The following is an 18662-nucleotide window of genomic DNA, read 5'->3' on the forward strand; positions in this document are numbered from 1 at the left end:
AATGCGTTTCACACTTAATTTAAAAGGAAAAATCTTCTCTATCTTCTTTGAGTTACAATACAAATATTACTAATATACTGGATTATTACAATACGTGGATTAATCAATAATTATACAATAATAATAATAAAACAAAATCAAGCTAAGAGGAAAAAATAACCAAACCAGTGATAAAAATTATCTTTTATAGAAAAGGGCCGTATCAATTCATTTTCCAATTATCAACTTAACGCTTGCCCTACTTCAATATGGCGACTAGTGCGAATAAACGTACTAAACACTTCGGTATATATCCTATCCCTAACAAATACCAAATAAATCCCTTACATTAAGAATAAATAAATTGAAAAAGAAAGAAAAAAAGATTTTTTTCTACTCTATCATAATACATTATTTTAATCATTATTTTATCATTCACATTTACAAGAACTCTCGTATTTAGTTTTAATTCATATAAATAAAACGAGCATCTGTATTTTAAAATCATATAATTATCTCTGCATGCAATCATAAATAATAAAATAATTTTAGTATAAGATTTATTTCATACACTAATAATTCAATTGAGAAACAAAGTGAAATCTAAAATAAATATTGTATAAGGTTGTTATATATATATACATATATATATATATATATATACATATATTTATTGTTATTTATAAATAGGCCTAATAGGATTAATCAGTTATATAATTTTACAATATACAGCTATCTAAAATAGTCTAGCTATAACCATTAATTATCTAAATACAAAGTTATTAAAATATTTTCTATTTCATCGATTATTTATAATATATTTCTTACAAATGACTAAACGCTTATCGAAAATTATCGAAATATAAAAGAAAGATATTTGCATTTTTTATCTAACGAAGAATTAATATATTGTTTTAAATAAACAATACTATTACTGCCAATCGATATATATATATATATATATATATATATATATATATATATATTATTCGTACTTGAATACTTTAAATGCAAACAGATTTTTGTTAATTTTATGTACGATAGGTAATTGATATGAAGGGGAGAGAGCGAGAGAGATAACAAATGAATTTAAAAATCTGTTACAGATTCTGATTCGAACTAGAATATCTTTTATATGTTCAATAAATGCAAGCTGATGAAAAAGTACGAAGATAAATGAATGACACTGTACGAATGCGGGTTCTTATCCAAATCGATTCATCTATGTTTTTATGGCTTTAGTAATGGCCTATCAAATCGAGAATCAAATTTCTCTTGTAAAATGTAAAAAATTGCTTAAATCAAATATTAAAATTGGAAATTTTATCCGGAAAGTCTATTTAAATATTCTGTTGAGCTTAATATCTTAATATATTTAATATTCCTTGCAATTCATTGTATATAAATAAATATGATTAATACTTCAGGACATTATGTATAGTTTTAAAGTATAAAAACAAAACAAAAAACAACAAAAAAAACAACAAAAAAAAAAAAGTTAAAAGTCATGTTAAAATTCATTAGCTTTAAGCATATTTCAGAATAATGTTGTTCCTAAATGAGATATTCTCCTTAAATTAAATTGCAAAAAACGTATTTTGACTTTGATTTTTAATCGATATTTTTTCTTGAAAAGCTTCTACTTCCAATGATAACAAACATAAAAGGTCCTAAAACAACTCATAAAATGCTCTCAATAAAAAGCTAATTTTCATGGTCAACTAAATATTTACATCGTCCCCCTTTCCTTTCATTTTTCTCTATTTTTCAATCCATCGCGCGCACACATGGACACATACGCGCGCAATCTTTCACTTTATTTATTGTGCGTGTATATACATGTATATATGTCCGTGAATATATTTATTTCCTTACTTTCTTTTCTTTTTATTATTTGTTTTGTTTGTTTGGGCTTGGTAAAATTAAATCTTCTTTCTCTTTCCTATATGCATATATACATTGCGCGCATTGTTATACAGACGAGATAAATGAACGTTTCTTAACATTCTAGGTTCTATCGCTTTAGCTTTTCTATATGCAAACCGAAACTATACAAAGAATTCGGAAAAAGGATAAGAGAGAAACAGAGAATGAGAAAATAAGGAAAAAGTGATGAAAGGCAGAGCAATAAGTTTGCCGTCATGGACAAACGACTGCCCCGCAGCGATCTATTACAGGTAAGGAGGACGAGCCAGAGAGAGAGAGAGAGCAAGAAGAGGTGCACAAGCATTGAAGGAATGAAAGTGACGTCTTAGCCGAAGTGTGTGTCTAAAGTAATGCTGCGAGGATTTGTGTGTTGGTGCCTGCGCGCGTGTGTGTACTAGTGTGTTTGTATATAAATGGAAAATACTCGTCTGGACTAAGATTTTGAAAAACGCGGGTGACATTTTGTCTCGGCCTTCCATTAAGCGAATTTCTATTTTTCTATTACTAACTATTTTCTACCATTTTGATTGAGTTTATTGAAAGCATCGAAATTTCGAAGTTTCATACTATTAATTTTCTGTTAAGTTACCTTTCCCCCCATAAATTAATGTGAAAATACATACAAGTAATTAGCCATGTCGACAAAAGCAAGATATTAATATATAAGAGGTATTAAGACAACTAACTATGGAACACACTTGTATGTTGTTGTTTCGATATAAATAAATTAACCGTGTTTCGAAAAGAAAAAAGAAAAAAAAAATTAACAGCAATGACGATTCTTATGGTGAAAAAAAAAAATTTTTTTACTACATCGTAAATATCAAGTTCGGTAATTCATATAATTTATAAAAATTCTATTTACTGTATGAAGCTAAAGTGTACGTTTAATAAAAATAAAATGACAAAATGAAAGTAGTCAATTTAAAGTTAATTGGAAAGTTTATCCGTAAAGATTTGCCACTAATGTTGGAATAATACGATGTATACTCGAGATACATTACATTTTCTTATAAAAAAAAAAAAAAAATAAGCACGTAATTATAGAAAATTATTTTGATAAATGACGTAACTTACGATGAATATTTTGCAACATAATTCCAATATATAATTTCCTATGTAAAATATAGACTAGAATAAACATTCTTGTTACAAAGAAGGAAGTCACTCGATTATTTAAATTAAATTCAGCGACAATATTTATGAATAGAATATTATCATAAAGTCTTCGAGACAAAATTTCAAAGGTTAAGATACTGTTATCAGATGATTGTTAATCAAGCGATTGTTCATTTAATAAAGGCGTATAATGAAACCAGAATCATAATGATTCCGATAATCGGTGGAGCGTTTGCGCGCAGCCCCAAACCAAATGTTGAACGAAAATGAAATAAATAGACAACGGGAATAGAGAGGCAGTAGAAGTGCTCACGGCAAAGGCCTGCAGGAAATTAAAAGTTAATGTAGTATAAGCAATCCCATCGCGAAATTAATTCATGAGCAGAGCCGAGGGTCGCGACCCGGCAACGGCAACCTTTGCCAGCATCATCGGAGAGGCGCGCGAACCATAAGGCAAACCGCGGTCAATTCTCATCTCCTTCCGCGGCTCTGCACCTCGCGTGCGCGCGCGCGCAGCATCTTCTTGAATTGTCTTTGCAGGCTTGGTGAGCGCATACCGGACTCGTTACAAAACTCAAATTACTCCACATCGTAAGTTAACTTGTTTGTCTTCTCTAAAAGAAAAAGAAAAAGGAAAAAAAAAAAAAATGAAAAATACCTACCCTTTCATTCCGTGGAATTATTCCACCCCTCCGCCCTCCTACTCTCCACCCACCGGCTTCTTCTTGTATTTTACATTGTAAAGTTTAACTTCCGGGAGTCAGTGACAATAAATATATATATATATATATATATATATATATTATGATGATGATGAGAAGGGGAAAGGAAGTAAAAAAGATGGCGTTTGTTAAAAAATTTGCCATCCAATAGCGAGTAAAGAATGAACGAGCACTTTTGAGTTATAAGTACACTGAATCGCATTGAACTTTTATTTTTTAGATGTGAAGCGAGCGATAAGAAAAATTGCTCCAAGAGAATGTTTATTTGTATAAAAAGCTTCGCTTCGCTTTTAAAATTGAAAATTAAATTTAAAAGTAATGCGTAAGACATTTTCGATTTTTCCCACGAATTGAAAGGACCTCTGGCTCATGTAACCTTAATAAAATTAATTTCCTATAAAAATTGATCGTCACTTTTATATTTACCTTAAGCTTTGAGCAATATTGTTAAAGTTATTTAAAAAAAAAAAAAAAAAAAAAAAAAAAAAAAAAAAAAAAAAAAACAAAAAAAAAAAAAACATACAAATATTATACGTTATGAGTAAGATTTTTTTTTTATTCTACTTATTTCATGAAGAAACTCGTACGTAACAATATTATATTTAATGTTGTTTTCTTCGTGTTATACTATTAGCACATTAGTACTTTATAATTTCAGGTGTGTGCAATCGATTTAATTATATTTTAAAGTTATGGATAGAAAAATAATATATTTATATTCAATACAACCGGATCTATGGATCAATTAATTTTTATTGTACCATCAACTTCGTAATATCAAATGATTTTCACGTAGAGTACATTTTCTCGTCGAGTTGAAATGTTTTCTTAAAATTCATTTTGACATAAGAAAGAATATTCAAAGTGCAATAAATTGACTGCATTATCGTAAAAACTTTTTTAGAAAAATTTTTATATAAAAACTTTTAGTATGGATCATGGCAATAGTTATATAATACTATCATTACTTATTCAAAGATTGATATTATGAAATAGACAAAAGAATAAGACAAATAATTCGTCATATCTATTATTTAACCTAGACATATGCGTGAAATTTCACCAACATTTACAAAGTTTCGTGTTCCATTACTTTATATATATAAATATTTATTTCGGAATCTCAATGTAAATCTGAAAGTAAATTTTGAAAGAAAAAATTGGTGCCGAAACGTAAATCTAAATAATTGTTTATTGAATTATAAACCTCACATGTAAAATTTAATACAAAATTAAATTAAAATACTTAATGACATTAATATATTTGAAAATGAAATAATTTCAATTGTAGATTTATAAGTAAAATTAATTTATGATACAAGTTAGATCCACTATTGCCAAAATCGTATTTAAAGTGCCATTTATTAACTTTCAACATAATAACAATTTTATTGGTGTTTCTCTCATCTTGATCGGATCTTTAAATTTCTATATTTAATTTTTAATATTTAAAGCTTTTATATCCGCTATTTCCATTATTACTATTGCAAGACGATTAATATAAATTATGTAATTGATAAAAATTGAAAATATGAAAGGAAATATTAAAGGATCTAAATATAAAATGTATTAATAATTAACCGATTGAAAGGTCAAAATTCTCTATTCTCTACGAAAATTTAGGAATATTTCATGAAGAAAACTATGAGTTTAGAATTGAAAGAACGTATATCATATTGTTTACATGTTACTTTTGAGCTTCAATATACCGCTTATTGTAATAAAAAAAAAAAAAAAAATTTTTATTACATCATTGTAAAATATTTAAAAAATACGTAACAAATATAGAATCGACGTTACTTAATTAGTCCATATACATAATGCAAAAATGATGAAGATATCACGTATTTGTAAAATCAAAGCTATTATTTTCTTCTCATTGAGTTAATTATCTGATAGCGTTAAAAAGAAGTCAATACTTAATGGAATAACGTAGAAGGAAAGATATTGCAAATGCAGCTATGACATTGACTCATAAGAATTAATTGCATTCAAACTAAAATTATATCGACATTATTTGTTAATAAAATGATTTCTGCCAATTCAGTGTCAATCAAACATTCACAAAATAAATCTATAAAATATTATTAATTATTAATAAACATAAAACTATTTGTTATTTATTTTGACTTTGTATGCAAGCACGCGCACACCCACGCTCACACACACACACGCACACGCGCGCGCACACGCACACGCGCACGCACACGCGCACACACACACACGCGCACACACGCGCGCACACACACATATATATATATATATATAGTACACAATACATGGGAAGCCAAATTGATTGGCAATTAAGAAAATATGTAAAAAATTGCGTTAAAATTATTATTCAAAGCTTAAATGGTACAATGGGACGTAATACAATTTTCATCGTTCGTTCAATTTCGCAGAGAGATCCGTATAATAGAAAAGCTGCCATTCGAGCTCTTTTACAATTTCTCGAAAGAATCGAATTTCGAATTTCTAACTGTAGAAGCAAATATCGACAAGTTTCACGTCCCGCGACAACCTAACCTATAAATCGTTCGGTAAGCGTATCAGCCTGTCCTGACCCCGTACCCGGGCTCCTCTCCCGACCCTTTTTCGCCCGCCCACACAGGCAAATAGATGCACACGGGGCTAAGAGGAAACGGAGCGAATAGTCGCGCGGACGCTCCGGGACGGCGTTCCGGGGGGAATCCTCGATATCGCTGGGGCGCGCAGGCGACTGCTATGCTGAGACGAGATACTCGCCTCGGCCTCCTCCTAGGAGTCGATGACAAAATTCGTCGTGCTCGCGAGGGAGAGCTTATGAGAGATATGGTGGACGAGGACCATACACCGGCAATAAAATCACTTGTTGGATTTGTAGCGCCGAGTGCGAGTTACTTTCGCCACTTGATTTATACCGACACTAGTATCATATTATATTCTACTTCTTACTCCTTTCATTCTCATTTTTCATTTTTCTATTCCGCTTTTCATTTTCGTCTCTTATCTTTGCGTTTGTTCTTTTCCTCTGTTTTTCTCTCTCTTTTCGTTTGTACATTTCCAATAGGCGAGTATCGCGAAGAAAGCAATCGTAGGAAGTTGCTTTACACGCGGGTACGAAGCGTAACTTTGGCTTTTTGAAAATCGCAGACATTGCCGTCATGCATATATTTCTTATTTATTATTTATACGCGAACATACATTTTACTATTTCATTGTACTTGTTATGACTTGTATAAATCGATAATGTAATAAATCTGCTGAGCGTAAAGCTTTATCACTACGTATTTCAATATGTAATTATGCAGCAAATTGTTGATATGCGCATCAGAATTCTGTTGTATAAATTGAAATAATTATATGGGAATTCATATTAAAATAGTATTTGAAAATATTAGTTTATCGACATTACACTTTCGATCAAAATATGTACATAAACAATTGTAATATCTGATCTAGTCAGGGCTATAATCATACATATAATGTTTCACTATATATTTTCTAGTACTTTATGATCTTTATAGACATACATTTCTTTCGTCTAATGAGCTCCTATTATTACGATTTAACTATCGTTGGATTTATGTATTTTGTGGTAAAATATTGGGGTGCTTGTAACAATGGTTACATAATGTTTCTTTTTCAAATGATTATAGGATTGAGAAAAAGTGTAGACAAATATTAGATTATGTACAATGTATTAGATTATGTAAAAAAAAAAAAAAAAAAAAAACAATGATTCCTGAATGAATAACCGAATGTTTTTACAGTGTATTTTACACAAGTACGGATAAAGAATATCACTTTCAGTAATTACGATCGTATGAAATTGCATCGATCATCACTCATGACAAACATTTACTTCATCTACATTCCCGTTCATCAACAACTTTTCCACGAAATAAAAGCCAAATCCCTCCTAAATGCAAGAATTGAAATAAATAAATAAACTTTCCAATATGCTGCGTCGATTTCCATTCATTCAATTACAATGATTAAAGTTTAATTAATAGTTTATAAATATTTAATGTGCTCGTGTAAAATCATGGAAAATTTAGTTTGGCAAAACGATTAACAGAACGACAAATATTTGAAAATTAACTGATAATTCACAATCAATTATACTAATAACAGTGTTTATCAGATATCAAGCATTTCTTAAATAATTTCAAATATTCTATTATAAAGCACAACTTATTTGTTTAAACTTTAAGGAATTGTATGCACATGAAATATGTCAATATTAAAATAATAAAAGAAAAGAAATCTTCATGTATAAACGTATTTCTAACAATTGATTTCTAATTAATTGGATTTTCAAAAATTTATATAAAATTTTCAGTATTTCGGGGTTGATTTATTAAAAAATTAATTTCTTCTATTATTTTATATAAATTTTTTTTTTTTTTTTTTTTTTTTTTTTTTTTTTTTTTTGGCAATTAATATAATTTAATCGTAATTTTCATTAGATAGTTTGTTGAAAACAGAATTTATTTTAATTTAATTTCAATAAAAAAAATTTTACGAATTCAATATATCAATCTCAATGTTTAATGAAACAAACAAAAAAAAAAAAAAAAAAAAAAAAAAAAAAAAAATAATACAAAGTTTAATATCTGTTACATTACACATTTATTTAATGCTGTTAAAATTCATATAATATAACATTACAATGAAACTTTACATATAAAATTTACATAATCTACCTGTTGTTTAACACGTATATTTCTTGTTTAAGTAAATACTATTGCAACTTTTTGAATTTGTTTATAAATCTAGCTATATTACGTTTATAACAATTATGCTGTAGCCGTATGAAAAGTGAGATGGCTGGATACATTGAGCAACTACTTAATTAAAGTAATCGAAGATGAGTAAATTATTTGTATAAATTCGAGTGTTTTTCAAATGCAAGTAAGCGCAATTTTCAGTATGAAAATTCATAAAATTCAGAATGTCGTAATAATCGATCGATTAAAGAATGTTGAATTTTTCAAGAGAATAATTCATTCGCCAGGAATAATATTCGCTGTATTCAACGATTTAATTACAATTGTAGCTATTATTATAATTTATATTATTATGGGTAATAAGGTAAACAACGATAATACGAGCCCTGCCTCAAACAACATTGAATTTTGTGTAACTTTCAAAGATAGTCTCGGGCATGCTTCAGCCAGGAGAATGAAATTCCCGAACTTTCTCTACAATCGCTTGGATGTCGTACGGCACGGCACGTAGCAGCGCGCGCGCGCGAGTTACCTCGTAAATGTTAACCCAATTGCAAATCACTCATTCGTCCAAATCATAGGCAATCGATTAAGAAAGTTCTATTAGCGCGTGTACTTTCCTACCCCCACACGTCTCTCCCCCCTCTCTCCCACTTCATCCGACCATCCGCACGTACATAATTTTTTCCTTAAATAACCTTCCCTATTTATCCATCTATTGTCACCCACACTCTCATATTTCTCCCTTTATTTCAAGCCTTCCCGTATTTCCTCCCCTCCCACCCGCCATTAACTGTCCTTCTTTCTCTCTATTACTTGCTTTGCTCGCATACCTCTCCAGGAGTAAGCATAGGTTAAATCTACAAAGCAGTTCGTTGGCTCGGTGAAGGAAGGAAGGAAGGAAGCGCCTCGGGTCCCGCCCGTGGCGGTACATTATTCTGTTTTAACGGAATTACTACAAATTGTGCAGATATATCATGGTTATGCTATTGCATCTAAGCTATATTGCGTGCTAAGCGACCACCGGAATACAAGGGAAAGAAAGAAGAGGGAAGAAGAGAGATAGGAAGTAGGAGTACGGTAAACGCGCGCGCGTGCGTCAGAGAGATAGAGATAGATAGAGATAGATAGATAGAGATAGATAGATATAGAGATAGATAGAGATAGATAGAGATAGATAGAGATAGATAGAGATAGATAGAGATAGATAGAGATAGATAGAGATAGATAGAGATAGATAGAGATAGATAGAGATAGATAGAGATAGATAGAGATAGATAGAGATAGATAGAGATAGATAGAGATAGATAGAGATAGATAGAGATAGATAGAGATAGATAGAGATAGATAGAGATAGATAGAGATAGATAGAGATAGATAGAGATAGATAGAGATAGATAGAGATAGATAGAGATAGATAGAGATAGATAGAGATAGATAATTTGCAGGAGGCTTTCTGCTACGAGTAAGTAGTGCATCTTGCGGATAGCCGAGCATGCTTTCTGTTCTTTTATTGGAAACTATCTTCTTTGCCCCTCGTGTTTCAGGCTTAATGACTTTTGCGCGAGCTTCTCTGTATTTACAACCCGATGGTATTTTTTATCTGTTCGTTTCTTACTCTCATGCCTCTTCAATTTTCAATGAGATTTATTTTCATATTGTTTCGCCGCTGAAATGAATTGAAAGCTCCCGCATATACTAAGTTATGCAAACCAATAAAAAAGTTTTCTAAGATGTCGCCAAAGTATAATATCACTTTCTTTTTGAGCATTAGACTTTGTCTAGGAAGAAAGATTTTTTACTTTTTTCACTTTTTCCTCTTCTAAAGTTTCATTGTTAAACGTAACAATAAAAGTTTACTAAAACGAATATCTTATTATAAGGTTCTTACATAAAACCTAGAAACGCATCGTACTTTTGTAATAGTCAAAAAATATACGTAAAGCCTTACTAAACAATAAATTAATTTTATTTTCATATTCAGAATATCGATTGAAAAGCTTTTTCAACTGTTTTTTAATAAATTTCGTTCTTTCATATAATTCACTTTTAAGCTCAAATATTATTATTATATTTTTGTTTGTTTGTTTTGTGTCCTCTTTTAATTACGTACAAATAATTCTTAACTCCGAAATTTTTTTTATTCACAAAATTTTTATATTTCTAAGATTTTATTCTATTACATGGAGAAGCAATTGAAAGCATAAAATCAACAAGACATAATATACATTGGCAATCTATTTAGTTTCATCGATTCTTTTGATTTCATTCAAACAATTATTAAAATTTCATTTATCCTTCCAAATGTTAACGCTTAAATATCAAAAATTGATAATTGCATCTTGTAAGATTGTACGTGAAATTATAGACTTATTAGCATTAATATTACAGAATAGACTTAGAAAGGTCAATCGAGAACATTAACTATTAAAGTTATCTTAACTTTGGATGAAAATTTTTATCGAATGTTTAAATTTGCAATATGATAATTTATGTGTTTAATGTGAATTTGTGACAGTTTGCTGCTCAATCGCCCAAAACTTATGTAAGGAAAAAGTATTTCGCAAATGGACCAATGGAAAATACTTACCGAAAATCATTGTAACTTAAAGAACTATGGTGTGCTCTATAAAGATTTACAATGTACTTATATTTATTATATTTTATAAAACACTTAAAATTTCTTTAATACATATTCTAGGAAATTAATTTTTATCGGTCACTCTTATTTGTTTTTTTTTTTTTTTTTTTTTTTTTTTTTATTTAAAAATTTATTTACTTCTTTCATTCGATAAACTTGATCTCTTAATATTGCTCCATATTTTCATAGATTATTTATTAAATATTAAAAGCTTTAGTTGATAGGATATTAAAAAATCAATTGTTACTTTTACTTAGATTTTACGAAAGTTTCGAGAGTAATTTTACATAAGATATTTTTCAAATAATAAAGCCCCCTTCCCGGAAAATTTGCATAGTCGAAATTTCTCAGAGTGATTTAATTGTTGGTATATAATCTTCTTGATGAATTATTTTATAACATTATAAATGCGCAACTTCTACTATCTAAATATTTCCAATAAAATAAGAATTTTTAAAACTAAAAATTCGATATATTTATTTATTTATTTTTTTATTTTTTTTTTGTTGTATTTTGTGTCCATTAGCTAGATTGTGCTTTAAAATTAAGTAAATTGCTGGTAAAAAATTCTTAAGAAGTCCACTGGTTAAGAAACTCTGGAATAAATGAATTTCAGTGTACTAATTTTCATTAGAGATTCTACAACTGTAATGGGGATAATCTAATTTATTATAATTGAAAATATATAGAAAAAGATTAAAAATATAATAAGTATCAAATCGTCCAATTTGGGAGACTAAAATATAGAAATTAATGTAAATTTTTATCGTTAACGTGGACACAGAATTATCGGGTTAGAAGAAAGGAAAAAAAAAATTTAATTTAAAATAAAATCTAAAATGCACACAAAGTTCAATAATACGGAAATTCTTAATATTTTTGTATGAAAATTTTCTTTCACAACATCTTTCATTAGCCAATAGCCAATGAATATAGTGATGCGAGTTGTTTGTAATACAATAGAAATTATTATATAAATCTCTGAAAGTATTAAAATATTTTATTTTATTAATTAAAAATATGTTCCCTTTTAAATTCGTTCTTTTCTTGAAATAAGCTTAAGCATTCGCAGAATGCATCAGATAATTATCCAAAACTTAATTTCAATTTGCAATGGAAAATAAAGAAAAATTTAAGTAATAACTTTGCTTTGAAACAATGAAATATTATAAAAGAAAAAAATTTAACAAAAAAAACACAGTGTTGTATTTTACGGCTAAAAAGTATATTGTACATTAAGTACATATACATTAAATTAAATAAGCATTTAATTAATAAACAATTATTAAGAAGTAACGAAGGTAATATAAAGTTTATCGTTACAAGTTTCCAAATAAAATCAAATAAACCAAAGTCTCGGAATAATATTATTCGCTTTACAAAAAGTCTTTATCCCATTTCAACAATGCTAGCAAATATGTCGATTTTTCTATAAATTTCTCATATAATTAAATAATTAATAAATATTCAGTAAATACAGTATTTATTCATTTAAATTTTTGAATTCAATATTTTTTAAAAATTTATTTCATTTAAAAGCAAATTTTAATTAAATAAAAATTACGGATCATATTAACAATAATTATATTCAATGTTGACTCATTGCTATTTAAAAACCATCGTAATAATAACTAATAGATTTTTCCTGCCCTACAATTGCTCAGCGCACAGCTACTCGAAAGTAAATTTCGACAACATTCACTATTACCTTTTTACAATCGTTACTCAATTATCACCTGTACATTCAATGCTCGTAATGCATTAAATAAAAGAAGCAAATGCATCTTTTATGCTGAGCGGTGCTGAGCAACGTAATAGGCTCGAGTGGAATTTTTCCTCAAACATCTTATTTTATTAATTTATCGCATTATGTTGATATAGTATTAAAGTAATTCTATCGCAGCCTATATTGCCTTTTCACCGCAATTTTCACCGTCTTTTGTAAAAACATTAGAGCGCAAGTGGATCGGGTAATAAATGCACGCGTGGTAATGTAGATTTAATTTTATCTTAAAAATCGTCTAGTCGAATGCAGCCCGGGAATTCACGTGATTGCCAATGGCGACATTTATTCATTTGTATTAATATTATCTAAATGTGATAGCTTTAAAAAGCAAAAGCATTAAGCGTTTGCCGAGAGGCGAGCGATAGGAAAAAAAAAATAAAAATATATATATATATATATATAATTGATCGCTCGTAAGTAATTTTATAAAAATATATATATATATATATATATAATTGATCGCTCGTAAGTAATTTTCAGGCTAACGCGAGTGTCGGATATAAATATTCCCTTACGAGCAAAATAGCAATATAAAGGAGAAAATAAAAATTCCTTCTTAACTTGAACCTGACCCGCGAGACTAATGTTTTTTTATTAGTGGGAAGCTCTTATCGATTCGTCTAAGATCAAGGCAATACTTTCTCCAATTTTCATTCGCGCGTAAAATATTCACGCGAATTTACGCGAGTTTGTACGTTATTTAAGAGGTCTTTTCATCGAGCCAGTGACCAGACCAAAAATAGACTAGGACGACGAGCTGTTTTGTGAGAAGTTGGGCAAAAAAAAAGTGACGACGCATATTACCGAGAGTGTTTCCGTTCAAGGAAGCACCGGCTGGAATATCTCGACGTCAAGAAACTGATTAGTGGCCGTGTTTATGCTCGTTACACCTCGACCTGAGCCTCCCTTGCGCATTACTCACTGCTCCTCCGCTTTAGCGTTTCCCTCTTGCCGCCGCCAATCTTGCCACCCCGCCACCCATCCGCCCAACCTTGTCCCCTCTCCACGGTAGTATGCGCCACCGGGTCCGGAACCTCGCACGCTACAATTTTCCGCCTACGCTCGACGCACTATTAATAATAATACCGAATATCCATATCTCAAGCCTCACCCTTCTTCTCCCTCTTTCGTCTCTTCCCTTTCCTCAGCTTCTTCTCAACTCTCGGCATCTTCCGCTTATTTTTCCTCTTGGAATTCTTCTCGCAATTCCGGTGACACTATTTCATGGGTGCGCTTACTCTCTGATGGGAAAATTGAATACGGAAAATTTTCAAAGTGTTCGATAAAGGAAGAATCGATGATTCGTGAATAATGAATGTGCCACTACTACATGGACACCTCCGGCCCCTTCACCAAACCTCGATTCTAATTGGTATTGTTGTTTGCGTGAGGGATAGGGGGTGCGAGGGTGAATGGAGCCATTAAAATTAATGGCAAAATGAGTGCTGAGATAAAATAATTTTGCACGACGAATGTGCCGAATTTTCGTAATGGAAAATAAAAGATTTCCTTGGCGAATAAGTAGAAAATAAAACTTGTATTTCCAAGTACGGAGCTTTCTCCAAGTCCACTGGCTAATATCGTTAGGCACGAATTTTCATTCAATGAAATCGCTAATTCAAATGTCAAATACCATTCATTCGACTCGCCTCCCTTTAATCAACAGACACATCCACATTTAATAAATCAACTGTTGATCAATGACGTGGAAATTATAGGGGCTATAAATGTAGCATTATCGAGATAAGTTGCAAAGATAACTGATTTAAGCTTCCACTTATGCGACTTTAAGTTGCAGCGATTGTAAAGGCGAGTAACTTGCAAATCGTTTCTCGTTATGCTGCGATGTAAGTGAGAAAAAGAGCGGAAGCAAAAGAAAAAGCAAAAGGGACTGAAAGAACGAGCGACGGTTGTGTGCGTGTGTGTATGCGTGCGTGCGTGTGCGTGCGTGCGTGCGTGCGTGTGTGCGTGTGTGAGAGAGAGAGAGAGAGAGAGAGAGAGAGAGAGAGAGAGAGAGAGAGAGAGAGAGAGATGAAAGAAATACGAAGAATTTTGCTCGAGACTACGTATACTTGAAAACTTTATAAATTGTTTTGGAAAGCAGAATGAAAAGTCGCCGAAGGCAATATAGAATTTTTGCGTTTGTAACACCAAGTTATATACTATTTTATATACTTGGCGATTTTATAAATTCTCGACCGTTGGACACTATTTATTATTATTAAAAATTATTCTCGTCTTTGATTAAACACGTACTTCATTGATCATAAAACTCTGTTGACAATAGTTTATTTATTTAAACTTTTAATTAAACATAGTCGACATTACGAATTATTGTTTGAATTGTGAGCTTTTGTTGGTAATATTGCTTTAACCAATTATTGATTTTAATCTAACATATGCAATATAATTCATTCAATATCATTAATTTAATAAGCAATTAATTTTGGTAATTTCAATTTCTTTTTCTTTATCTTCTATGCGCGTGAATTTGATTTCGACGAATATTTTCATTTGATATTGATAAGAAGTTGATAAGGATACACGTACTTTAGGCGCAATTTCTAGCTGCAAGTGCGAAATAAAATTATCCGAAATGAGAATATTTCGGACCAACCAAAGTAAATTCGAAATATCGAACATTCTTGTTAAATATATTATTACAACGTTATTCCCTACAATGCGGCGAATAAAATCAAACAGAATTAGCAAATACTCCATTAGCTAAGCTTCGGTGAATAAAATCAATATGAAATATAAATTGCCAATAGACTTATATCAAAGCTACATAATTTGTCGAGGAGGTTTATTCATAATTTATTCTTCTTTCTTTTTTCTTTTTTCTTTATGCATCTTACACATCCATCTACGTTCCTAAATGTTTCGATATCTCGAAAATATTGCTTTAAAAGAGGGAATAGAGGAAATAAGTGTAGCCAGTCTTCTCAATTATTCGCATGAAATAACACATCGTCGTACTTCTTTTGGTAGCAAACAAATCTCACGCTACCATAGCTCTACTCGTCGATAAATACGATAAACATAAAATACATCGGCAGCCTGAGCTGGAGTCGGAGAGACCAAAGTCAGTCCCTGAGAGTTCGAGTCGAGGGCAAAAGGATGTGAGAAGGATGCTGGAAGTGCGAATCTTTGAACTTTTAGCATACACAAGTGTTTTTAGTTGCGTGCGTGGGTCCGTCTACGCACACACACGCACAAATCTACGTTTCCGCGTGCTTACGTAAATGTAATTATATACACGCATACACACGCTTATATAACTATACTTTTTCGGCTGTACTCAGCCATAGAAGCGTGCAATGGCACATTGTAATAATACGTAATATCTTTACTCTTTTAGGCAGCCTCTTGTGCATTATTCGGATGCCAAGCGTGCCTTGGAAGTTTAATTTCAAATCGTATTATATCCTGAAAGTGAGCGAGCTAGGTCGGCCAACGAAATAGACGAGCGCTCGAGCGAGAAAGACGAATGTTAAGTAAGGGAGTGAGCGAAGTAGTAGGAAAAAAGAGGGATGGAGAGAGAGAAAATGGGATAAATAAGTAGAGCGATAGAGCGAGATACAGAGGAAGAAGATAGAGGAGCGAATAAGATAGATAGACGGAGATAGAGAGAGAGAGAGATAGAGAGATAGATAGAGAGATAGAGAGATAGAGAGAGAGAGAGAGACGAGCCGGCGAACATAAAGTCAGTGAGTTTCGGACGAGCCGACTAAAGGCAGACTCAGGGCTATTGGGGTCGCCCACAATAAGGATAGGTGAAGGTAAGGATAACTGCACGCTGAGGATCTCGAGCAAAGTAACGAAAGAATAGCCCAAATGAAAAGAAATGATAGAGAAAAGGCAAAGGGGAAAGGGAGGCGAATGAAAGCGATAGAGAAAATAAACGAATATGAGGGAGGTGCAATCTCACCGCTCAATGATACTTGCATAAAAATGGCAAATCAACAAATTTAAGGATTAGAGGAGCTTTGGCGTTGTAGAACCGTAATGCGACAACAAATGTAACGAAACAGTTTTGCGAAAAGTGCATTTGCGAGATTATGATTTGTAATAATGTCAAATAATACTATAAACACTATATGGCATAATTTTTGAAAATTTCGAATTTGCAATGAGTGACTTTATGTTTCCGTTCACAATTACTATTTCTAATATTAAATCATTTATACTTTATACAAAAAAATTCTAAAACTAGTTAGCGATTAATAAGATACGTCGTTATGATTTTTGAATTTATCTGTAGCAAATTATAAGACTTTATAACCATTATTTAACAATATAACGTATGCGCATTAATTAGGTAAATGTACATCTTAGTTGCATTTTTCTTCAGAATGCATATTGATTTCTTTTCATATTCATTCATTACTATCACTTGATAACATTAATACATAGTAATACATAATAATATTAAGAAAAAAAAGAGACAAAAAAAAATTGAGAGAGAGAAAAAAAAAAGTTAATTATTGTAAGAATTAATTTATTGCTTTATTTTCATCATAATATTATCAAAATATTATCATGTAATATCATAAATTAATTTATTATCATCTTATTATCATATAATTTTTAAATATAATATGCATAATAATTTGTGCATTGTACGAACATGTACATATCATTAATTTAATGTTTTAAGCCAACACTCTTAAGCTTAATTATTTATTACTTTTTAAGTAGAATAACAATTTGATAAAATAAGTCACGTATTAATAATTGACAATTTGTTTACTTGTTACAAAATAACCAAACTGTTACCTATCAATTAATGTCCACGCATATAACTTGATAACAATAATTTGAATTATTCGTGTTAATGCGGGTTTTAATTAAAAGTGTTTGATGTATTATTAAATTGTAATTCACATAATATTGTCATATAATAAAATAAGAATTAGAGGATTAAATAAAAAAAAAAAAAAAGAATTTTTTATACTAATGATTTAATGTTGATTGTTGATTGACGATGCAATTGATTCTTACACATATCTGTAATCTATATATCATCACATTCTATTGAAATACCACATTAATTGGTCAAATGTAATTATTGTTCAATTATATTAGAATATCCTCTTCTAAAAATCAATTTCATTATGTTTTGTAGCATAATGAAATATATATAATTCTTAGAATGATGATTATGATTTTACAATTGTCCAGCTACTCGTTCGGAATTTCGATCAATGTTCCAATTGAATTTTATACATAAAAATACGTAAGATTTACCATGGCATTTGACTTAATGTTAAATTCCAATGTTTTGCACTAGAATGGCAATAATTTATAATTTCTATTGATCGCGGTAATGGCTGATTACAATACGAGCCGGACACTAATTTCTCCCGCTCTCACAATTTTTATAAAATACATGAATTAACTCGTGTCATAAGACGTTTCGCTAAGAGCCATTATAACTCCAGGGAGATCGAGCTTATCTAATTAAAAGTCGACTGTGAGTATGAAAAAATTAATACAATTCAAAAAAAAAAAAAAAAAAAATTAATGCCATATTTTGTCTTTGCTGGTAAGTAATACTATAAGAAAAATCATTGCTCTCGTTTTTAACTTATTCTTGACAAAGATAAAGCGCATCTGTTTCTACGCAATAATGTCTAGGCGAGTGATATAGGAAAGTGGAAAATTAAAGTCGTTGGCGATTGTTTGAGCAAAGCCAGATGAACGTAAAAATATCGCCAGTCGCGAGCGCCCTCGGATTGTGTAACATGTGCAAAATAAAATGGCGTATAATTAAA

This window comes from Ceratosolen solmsi, unplaced genomic scaffold, assembly GCF_000503995.2.
Source record: "Ceratosolen solmsi marchali unplaced genomic scaffold, CerSol_1.0 scaffold31, whole genome shotgun sequence".
Taxonomy (NCBI): Eukaryota; Metazoa; Arthropoda; class Insecta; order Hymenoptera; family Agaonidae; genus Ceratosolen; species Ceratosolen solmsi.